Source organism: Palaemon carinicauda, chromosome 10 (assembly GCF_036898095.1).
Source record: "Palaemon carinicauda isolate YSFRI2023 chromosome 10, ASM3689809v2, whole genome shotgun sequence".
NCBI lineage: Eukaryota > Metazoa > Arthropoda > Malacostraca > Decapoda > Palaemonidae > Palaemon > Palaemon carinicauda.
This window is the reverse complement of record NC_090734.1, coordinates 114,756,372-114,763,871: the sequence shown is the minus strand read 5'-3', so window position 1 is coordinate 114,763,871 and position 7,500 is coordinate 114,756,372. Positions and strand designations below refer to the sequence as shown.

The following is a 7,500-nucleotide window of genomic DNA, read 5'->3' as shown; positions in this document are numbered from 1 at the left end:
ATCTATCTATCTATGAATCTATGTATCTATTTATCTGTCTATATATATACATATATACATATATATATATATATATATATATATATATATACACACACACAGAGAGAGAGAGAGAGAGAGAGAGAGAGAGAGAGAGAGAGAGAGAGAGAGAGAGAGAGAGAGAGAGAGAGAGAGTAAACCAAACCAAACGATCATCTTCAGAGCGCGGCTTTATTGCCTCTCCAAAACGAAAATAGAAATGACTGCATATGAGTTATTCTCAGACTCTCTTTACTATACGAGAGAACAAACTTGGCTACCTGATGGGTATCACGATCAGGCAGGTATAGATGATCAAGTAGGAAAGTTATCTATATGGGTTATTTCATCTTATTTGTGTTTCATTCGTCTTCTGCTTTGAAGCTGCTAGAAAATTTGTCGAACACATTTTTCGTTCGATTGATTATAATCTGCAACTTTGTGTAGATGAGAGACTGCCTAAGTTTTATAGCAATACTTCAGATTATGAGAGAGAGAGAGAGAGAGAGAGAGAGAGAGAGAGAGAGAGAGAGAGAGGGGGGGGGGGGGGCAGATAATCAAGATACTTTTTCTTAACATACGACACAATGATAAACATCAAACAGCCCTAGCAAGTTCTAAACCATTGAAACGAATAAGGAGAAATGGTGAGATTGCCACATGGATATCGTGAGGGGTAACAACTCCGATAAATCGAACATGGAAACCTACTAATTAAGGAAGAAATTCGCTTGATTGGCAAAAATTACCAATGCAGAGAAATCACGTGATACCAAGGAAAAAAAAAAGGAATAAAGTGCCAAATCTAATGAGAGAAATCTTCATTCCCTCTTTGGTTCTGGCAACAATGCCACTACTACCAGAAAAAACAAGAGATCTTCATGATGCACAAGAAGTGATGACGCAACACTTTACAACCCGACAAGTTGCTTCGCCAAAGCACATGACCGACCGCAAGTTGACGCTCGTTTCGGTGCCAATTCTGATGTCATGGTTTCATGAAGGTCACATTTACAATGTCTGTGATGCAAGTATATATTCAAAATCAATTCATTGGTGACAACGAGAAATATCGATTATTTGTCATTTTGTATTTCGATTCATCAAAACATCATTCTTTTCAGTAATACGCTTCATATGAAACATTTTCTGTGTAACAGAAGTAATGAAAATAACTATTATGTAATTTGGAAATAAAATAAAACTGACTAGCTTTAAAAGATGGAACCTATCCTACCAATGCTTTAGGCCCACTTAAACCGCCATTGATACGATGACATTCGCCCCGTTTATTTTATCTTCTTTTATGGAGTAGCAATTTAATCTTATAAAACGATTTGTTAAATGTCAATAATAATAAAATAAGTCAGCAAAGTAAATCAATTTGATTTATTGGCAGTAACGTGTCTCATGATACAAGACTCAAAATAGAAAAGGGACTCTGAAAAGTTTCTTTCTTTTTACGGGCTTTCACCAGATGGTTGTGACGAGAGCGCAGGAAGTATTGATACGAGGACAACACGTGACAACCAACTTTATTAACAGACAACACAGGTATTTCATAGGCCCATAAAGGACACAAAAGATTGCCAATTGCGTGTTCACAATCAACGGCTTTTGACGTAAGGTTGACATTGGCATAAAAATAAATAAAGTAACAATGGAATTTAAACTAGCTTGTTACATTTAAAACTTTTTACATGGAATCCAATAATGGTTGTAGTATCGAAGAAAACGTTGATAGGGCATCCTTTTTCATTTGTCTTGCAGGAGATATGGACTTTTAAGGCAGTCAATGGTGGTCCAATTATCTTTACTATGAACGTTAAGAAGGAAAGCTTTCGGAGTAGGACAGATGACAAGGAATGAGCCCCTATATCGGGGTGTAAGTGGTAGCTTGCAAGCATCGTTGTGCACAAAGACGTGTGTTACAGTATGTAGGACTTTCGGCATGTGCTAGTTAGATGGGGGCTTGTAAGTCTAACAGCAAGGAGTAAATTTCCCCATAACATGATATGGGTTCTGGAAATCTTCAGAGGTGGTAGCGGGTAAAAAAAATTAGGCATAGACGACCAACGGGGTGTTACACCCGCTGAGACATACATGCTCTCATTGTTGGTGGTGCTTAGTCTGTGGAGGATTAAGGAAAGTTGTGGAAACCAACTGGAGTCGTTGCAGCAGGACAATAAAGCTACTTTGATGGTATGATGGAAACCTTCCATCATTCCGTTGGGTGCAGGGTTGTAAGTGATAGTCTGATCTAGGATGATGCCGAGAACTGTCCACAATTGAGAGATGAAAGTGATACCCCCGATTTAAATGATATGCTCTGGGATCCTGAATCTTGCTATCCATACAGAGAGTAAGGTAACAGTACATGAGGCTGATGTTACATCTTGCATGAGGATGGCTTCAGGCCAGTGAGTGGCGCAACCAATGATTTTGAAAAGGTAGCAGTGTCCTTGTGACCTAAACAATGCTGGGGTTAATGAAAAGATTTTACACCAGAATCTGTGTCAATGGACTTTTGAAGTTTGACACGAAATACAGGTGCGGTCCTAATCTTTGACATCTTAAGTAATGCCATGCCATAAGTATTTCAACTTTAGTAGCTGTGCAGTAGATTAGAAGATGGGGTATGAGAGGCCACGGATCAGTTGAAATACCTGTTGGTACAAGGGGGGACAGGTATCAACCGCCATGGCCTATCAGTAATGACATCACAGAGGTGGGTGGCATTGGAGTTATCAAGGGTGACATCTTTCCAACAGAGGCATGTAGGAAGTCCTGCAATTTTGGTACGTGGGATCTTTTTGCTGTACCTCTGTCAAGGCCTTATAATATGATACCAGGTGTACGGCGGCCTGTGTGTTTCTGGAAAGGGCGTTGGCAACGAAATTCAGTTTACTAGGGATGTGGTGAAAGGTACAGATGTATTAAAAAATGGCAGAGAGATGTCAGTGCTGATGGGCGGACCAGGTATCAGTCTTTCAAATAAAGGCATGTACTGGGGACATGTGGTCCATGCGAATGACGCTTGTTATGTCCTCTAAGAAGTGGCTGATGTGACAGACTGCCAAATGCACCGCAAGTAGTTCACATTCAAAGGTAGAAGAGATGGATTCTTCCTTGGAAAGATTTCTATGGAAGAAGGCCAATGGTGTGGCGATCTATTGATCATTTGTTTGAGCATCGCCCCAATGGCAACATCATTGGCATTAATAGAGTGTAAGAGGGATGCAGTTGGCATGGGAAAGCTGAGAGCCATAACAGTTGATAGATCTTTCTTTGTATTGACGAAGGCCACCTCCTGAAGGGGGCCCCACATCAGGTTTTTATTCTTGACCTTGAGGGAATATTGAAGGGGGCTGAGAATGACGGGGATGGCTGGAAATAACCAGTGATAGTAGTTCACCATGCCCAAGAACTCCAGTTGTGCTTTGACAGTCGAGGGAATAGGGAATTTCTTTACTGTTGATACCTTCTTAGGAAGAGGAAGAATGCCCTCCAATGACCAAAGAATGCCACTTACTTAGCTCAAAAGTTGCACTTGTTGTACCTGATTAAAAGGCCATTTGGCTGCAAGTAATCGAGGATGATGCATATGTGATGTAGGGGGTTCTCTTTGGAGTGGGAGAATATTAGTATGTCATCTAAGTACCATACACAGAAGGGAAGTTCTTGAGGCTTTTAGGTAAAGTCCCATTTCTTCCACTTTAGTAAATTTGCGTTTGGCAACTACTAATCGGTTTAAACAGTCTAGAGCCAAATGTCTGAATCTTGCAAACGCTGGAGGCCCTGTTGTCTTGAAATTGTGAGATATGCCATGCTTAGCGAGAACTGTGGGCATCTGGCATGGTTCTGATTGAAAGATGTTGGGATATAAAGTGAGGAGGTGGGCATAGGCATCCATGGGCACGTAGATTTGGAGAGCGAGGTCGGAGTGAGCACCTGATTAAGGTGTGGCGGAGTAAGAGCTGGCATTAACTAACCGTCAATGTGTGACGTCGACCAGGAGGTGGAAATGGGCGAGGAAATCTCTACCGATGAGAGGCAATGTAACGTCAGTGACGAGGAAATTCTACCACCACCAGGAATAGCAGATCTGTTGGCAGCCACCAGGTGATCATCATCAGCAGTCTTGTTATAATGGGATCACCCCTTAAGAGGGAACAGAACAGAAGGGAACAACAGGCACCAATAAGTGCAAATTACATCATGAATCATACAAAAAGAAGAGATTAGTTAATAAGGAGGCTACCACTAGATGCGATGGTCTACTTACACGTTTTTTTTTTGACCAATGACATCTGATAGCACATTTCTTAGCAGCATCCCCTAATCTGGAATGGTAGTAGAAAAACTAATGCCAAGGGGCGTCATCCAGTGGCCATTGAGGGCGTTGGTTGGTGCACAGGCGTTTCATAGCTAGGTGGTGGGTAGCTTTGTCCTGCTCAGACTTGTCACGAGGTGGGTGTCCATGTCCTAGAACACTGACCTTCACTTCAGTCGGTATTGTACAGTTGTACCTATCGTCAGGAGTGGAGTTGTTGACGTTTTTGACGATGGTGAAGTGGCTGTCCATGAGGGTGTCAATTCTAGTCATCAGGTCCTTCATATGCAAGGTGTCAACATCAGGAAGAGCTGCTCTCCCCGGTTCCACCAGGCATTGAACCCAAAGGGCACGAAGTAGATTCACTTCCCAAGGAGAACCATCTACAACAGACTGAAGGCAAGCAATGCTGATCATTTCCCTGAGGGCCACCAACGCCTTTTGATCCCCCAACGGATGTTGCGATAGCTGAAAAATCTTGGTGACACAGGCAGCTGGGGTTGGTGAGTACTGTTCCAACAAGAATGATTTGAGGGCTCGTAATGCATGTGGTGTCTCTTTGCCATCAAAGCCAATCAAAGATTTCACGGAAGGTGTCATCGGGATCACAGCGCACAAATTAAACCAGGCAAACGTGTCTCTCAGGCAAAGGGCAGGAGCCTCACTGTGGCAGCGTGGATAGATGAGTCGGGGTTCGCGGGGGTTATCGTCGGGGCAGCAGACGAAGTGGTGACCTGGGAGGTGGGCTGGATGTTCGAAGCACTCCGTAGGTCACCAATGTGACGAGAACGGAGGAAGTATTGATATGAGGACATCAACCTGACAAGGGTAACAAGTGCGTATTTACAATTAACGTTTTGTTGATTGGGTTGACAATGAAATAAATGATAAATAACATGACAACGGAATGATAATTAAATTAGCTTGTTACATTTAACGACTCTTTACCACTTGTCCAATAACGGTTGTAGTATCGAAGAAAACGTAGACATTGCATCCTTCTTTATTTGAATGTACGTGGTTTGCCGCACGAGCATTACATGTTAACAATGACATGTTTTTAAGATATTATTTTGGCTTCATTAGGTCTACATGATATTATCAAAATGTGTTTACATAATTTATATATCATCGTTAATTCTAGCTTTTAGACAATTTTAGAAAAAAAATTGCGTACAAATATTATCTTTAATAAAAAGTTTAACTTGGAGAAGCTGGTATTCAAAAACAAAGAATTATCTCATTCATGATACTAATGCTAAATAATAACAGTTGTATAATACTAAAAAAAAAAGTCGTTCATGTCTCGGAATTATTTCTAAATTCCTATATGGCTACTTTTTTTAACATCAGTTAAAAGAAGGTCATCAGTAACAGATACGAATAACATTACGTTAATAAACTAGAAGACAATAGATTACTAGATCGATGACAATTTAACAATATACTTCATAGCACAGTATCAAACATCATGGTGTAACCCACATTTTAGCAATTTTGAAATAACAAGTAAAATTTAACTTTAGAGTAAAATACAGAAACAACTTTTAAATGCAATTATTATAACGGTGAACAGACAAGAGAGACAAGGAAATTCTAAACTCTTGGTCACGAGGGTATTAAAACACAAGTCTTCTCATATGGACAGTGAAATTACGCCTTGTAATTACGAGGTTCGCCGAGGTCCTCAAATGGCCTACTCAACTTCTGACATTTCAAGATTCATTTCCGTATCAGCGTCGTTTTAGCACCAACACATTTATTTACTTACACATGCTGAACGTTTAATTGCGTTTAAATATGAGCGTTATTTTCAATGTAATGTGAGATTAACCAATGAGAGTATTTTCTAAAATATACAGTCGGTCCAAAACACGATTAGTATCATATTAAACATTACAAGAGGATACATGAAAACATGATGTGTGGCAATAAATTTTCTTATGGAACAATGATAGTCTTTGGGAAATAGACTCCATTATTAGAATGATCGGATTTAAGCCTTTATAAGAATGGAAAATCTCAACACCATACGAAACGAGATTTGCAGTCCCATCCCTCTTAAATTATGGTCACTTTGACAGCATGAGTACACTAGTTATCAAGTATTATTATTTCAATTCTTAACTTTCGCAAACTATAATGCAACAAACTTTGTTTCTTTTCAACTGCGTCATCAACATTCAAGTTTAATTTTTCTTTCATGTTTCTTTCCACCTCCCAAGTATTAATTACCACAGCACCTACACAAGAGCTCTCTGTTCTCCCTCTTTTTTCAATTACCGCCATCTCACCTGCATCTTTCATTCTGCCTTTTCATATTTTCAATTTTCCTCTTCATAATTTACGACCCAGATCGACAATCCGATGCAAGGGTTGCATGGCCAGATAATATCATCACGAGCATAAGCATAGAAGTCGTGACAGACCATTTAACGATTAATCATCCTTCATACGTTGATGGTCATGTTGCATGTATGCGGAGTGCATTCTATGGTCTGGCGGGATTCAACCTTATATTCAGAGAGAGAGAGAGAGAGAGAGAGAGAGAGAGAGAGAGAGAGAGAGAGAGAGAGAGAGAGGAATAAGTCTGAGTTTGCTTATGTTTGTTAAAGCTGATGGAGATACAGGTTCCTAATTGCAATTTTTTCAGTGTACTCAACTAGTAAGGCACTACATACCAAACAAAGTATATTCATCGTATGTTTGAAGATTTAGTAAAATTAATAACATAATAAAATTATTTCACTCTTTCTCAATTCATCACACCGCAAAGTGAGCTTTTCCATTTTCCTCCAAGATGCAAAAAAAAATAATTTGTTACTAGGTTGCCAAATAAAGTCACGCCTGTGTGCGTGGCAATTATCCAATCTCCAAATAAGAACATACCAAAATAAGCCGGGAAATGATGCTCATTTCTTTGTGACCAAGAGACTTCCCCCTTAATGAACTGACATGGAGGACGATGACACAGTGAAAGACACATATATTGTCACTATCGCTTTAATCTCCAATATTACGAAGAAATTAAAAGAGATGGAAATCTAGTTTGGCAGCTAGTTGGTGATTTCATTCTTGAAAAGTTATCGTTGTGATGTTTGCAGTGAAGCCCTTCTATGAATGACATGTTTGTCAGCATACTAATTTCG

General features: G+C 39.9%; 1 pseudogene; it reads right to left on the bottom strand.

Annotated features, from left to right (window-relative positions):
• Positions 1-7,500, bottom strand: part of LOC137648192 (uncharacterized) — a 599,743-nt pseudogene that overhangs the window by 119,962 nt on the left and 472,281 nt on the right.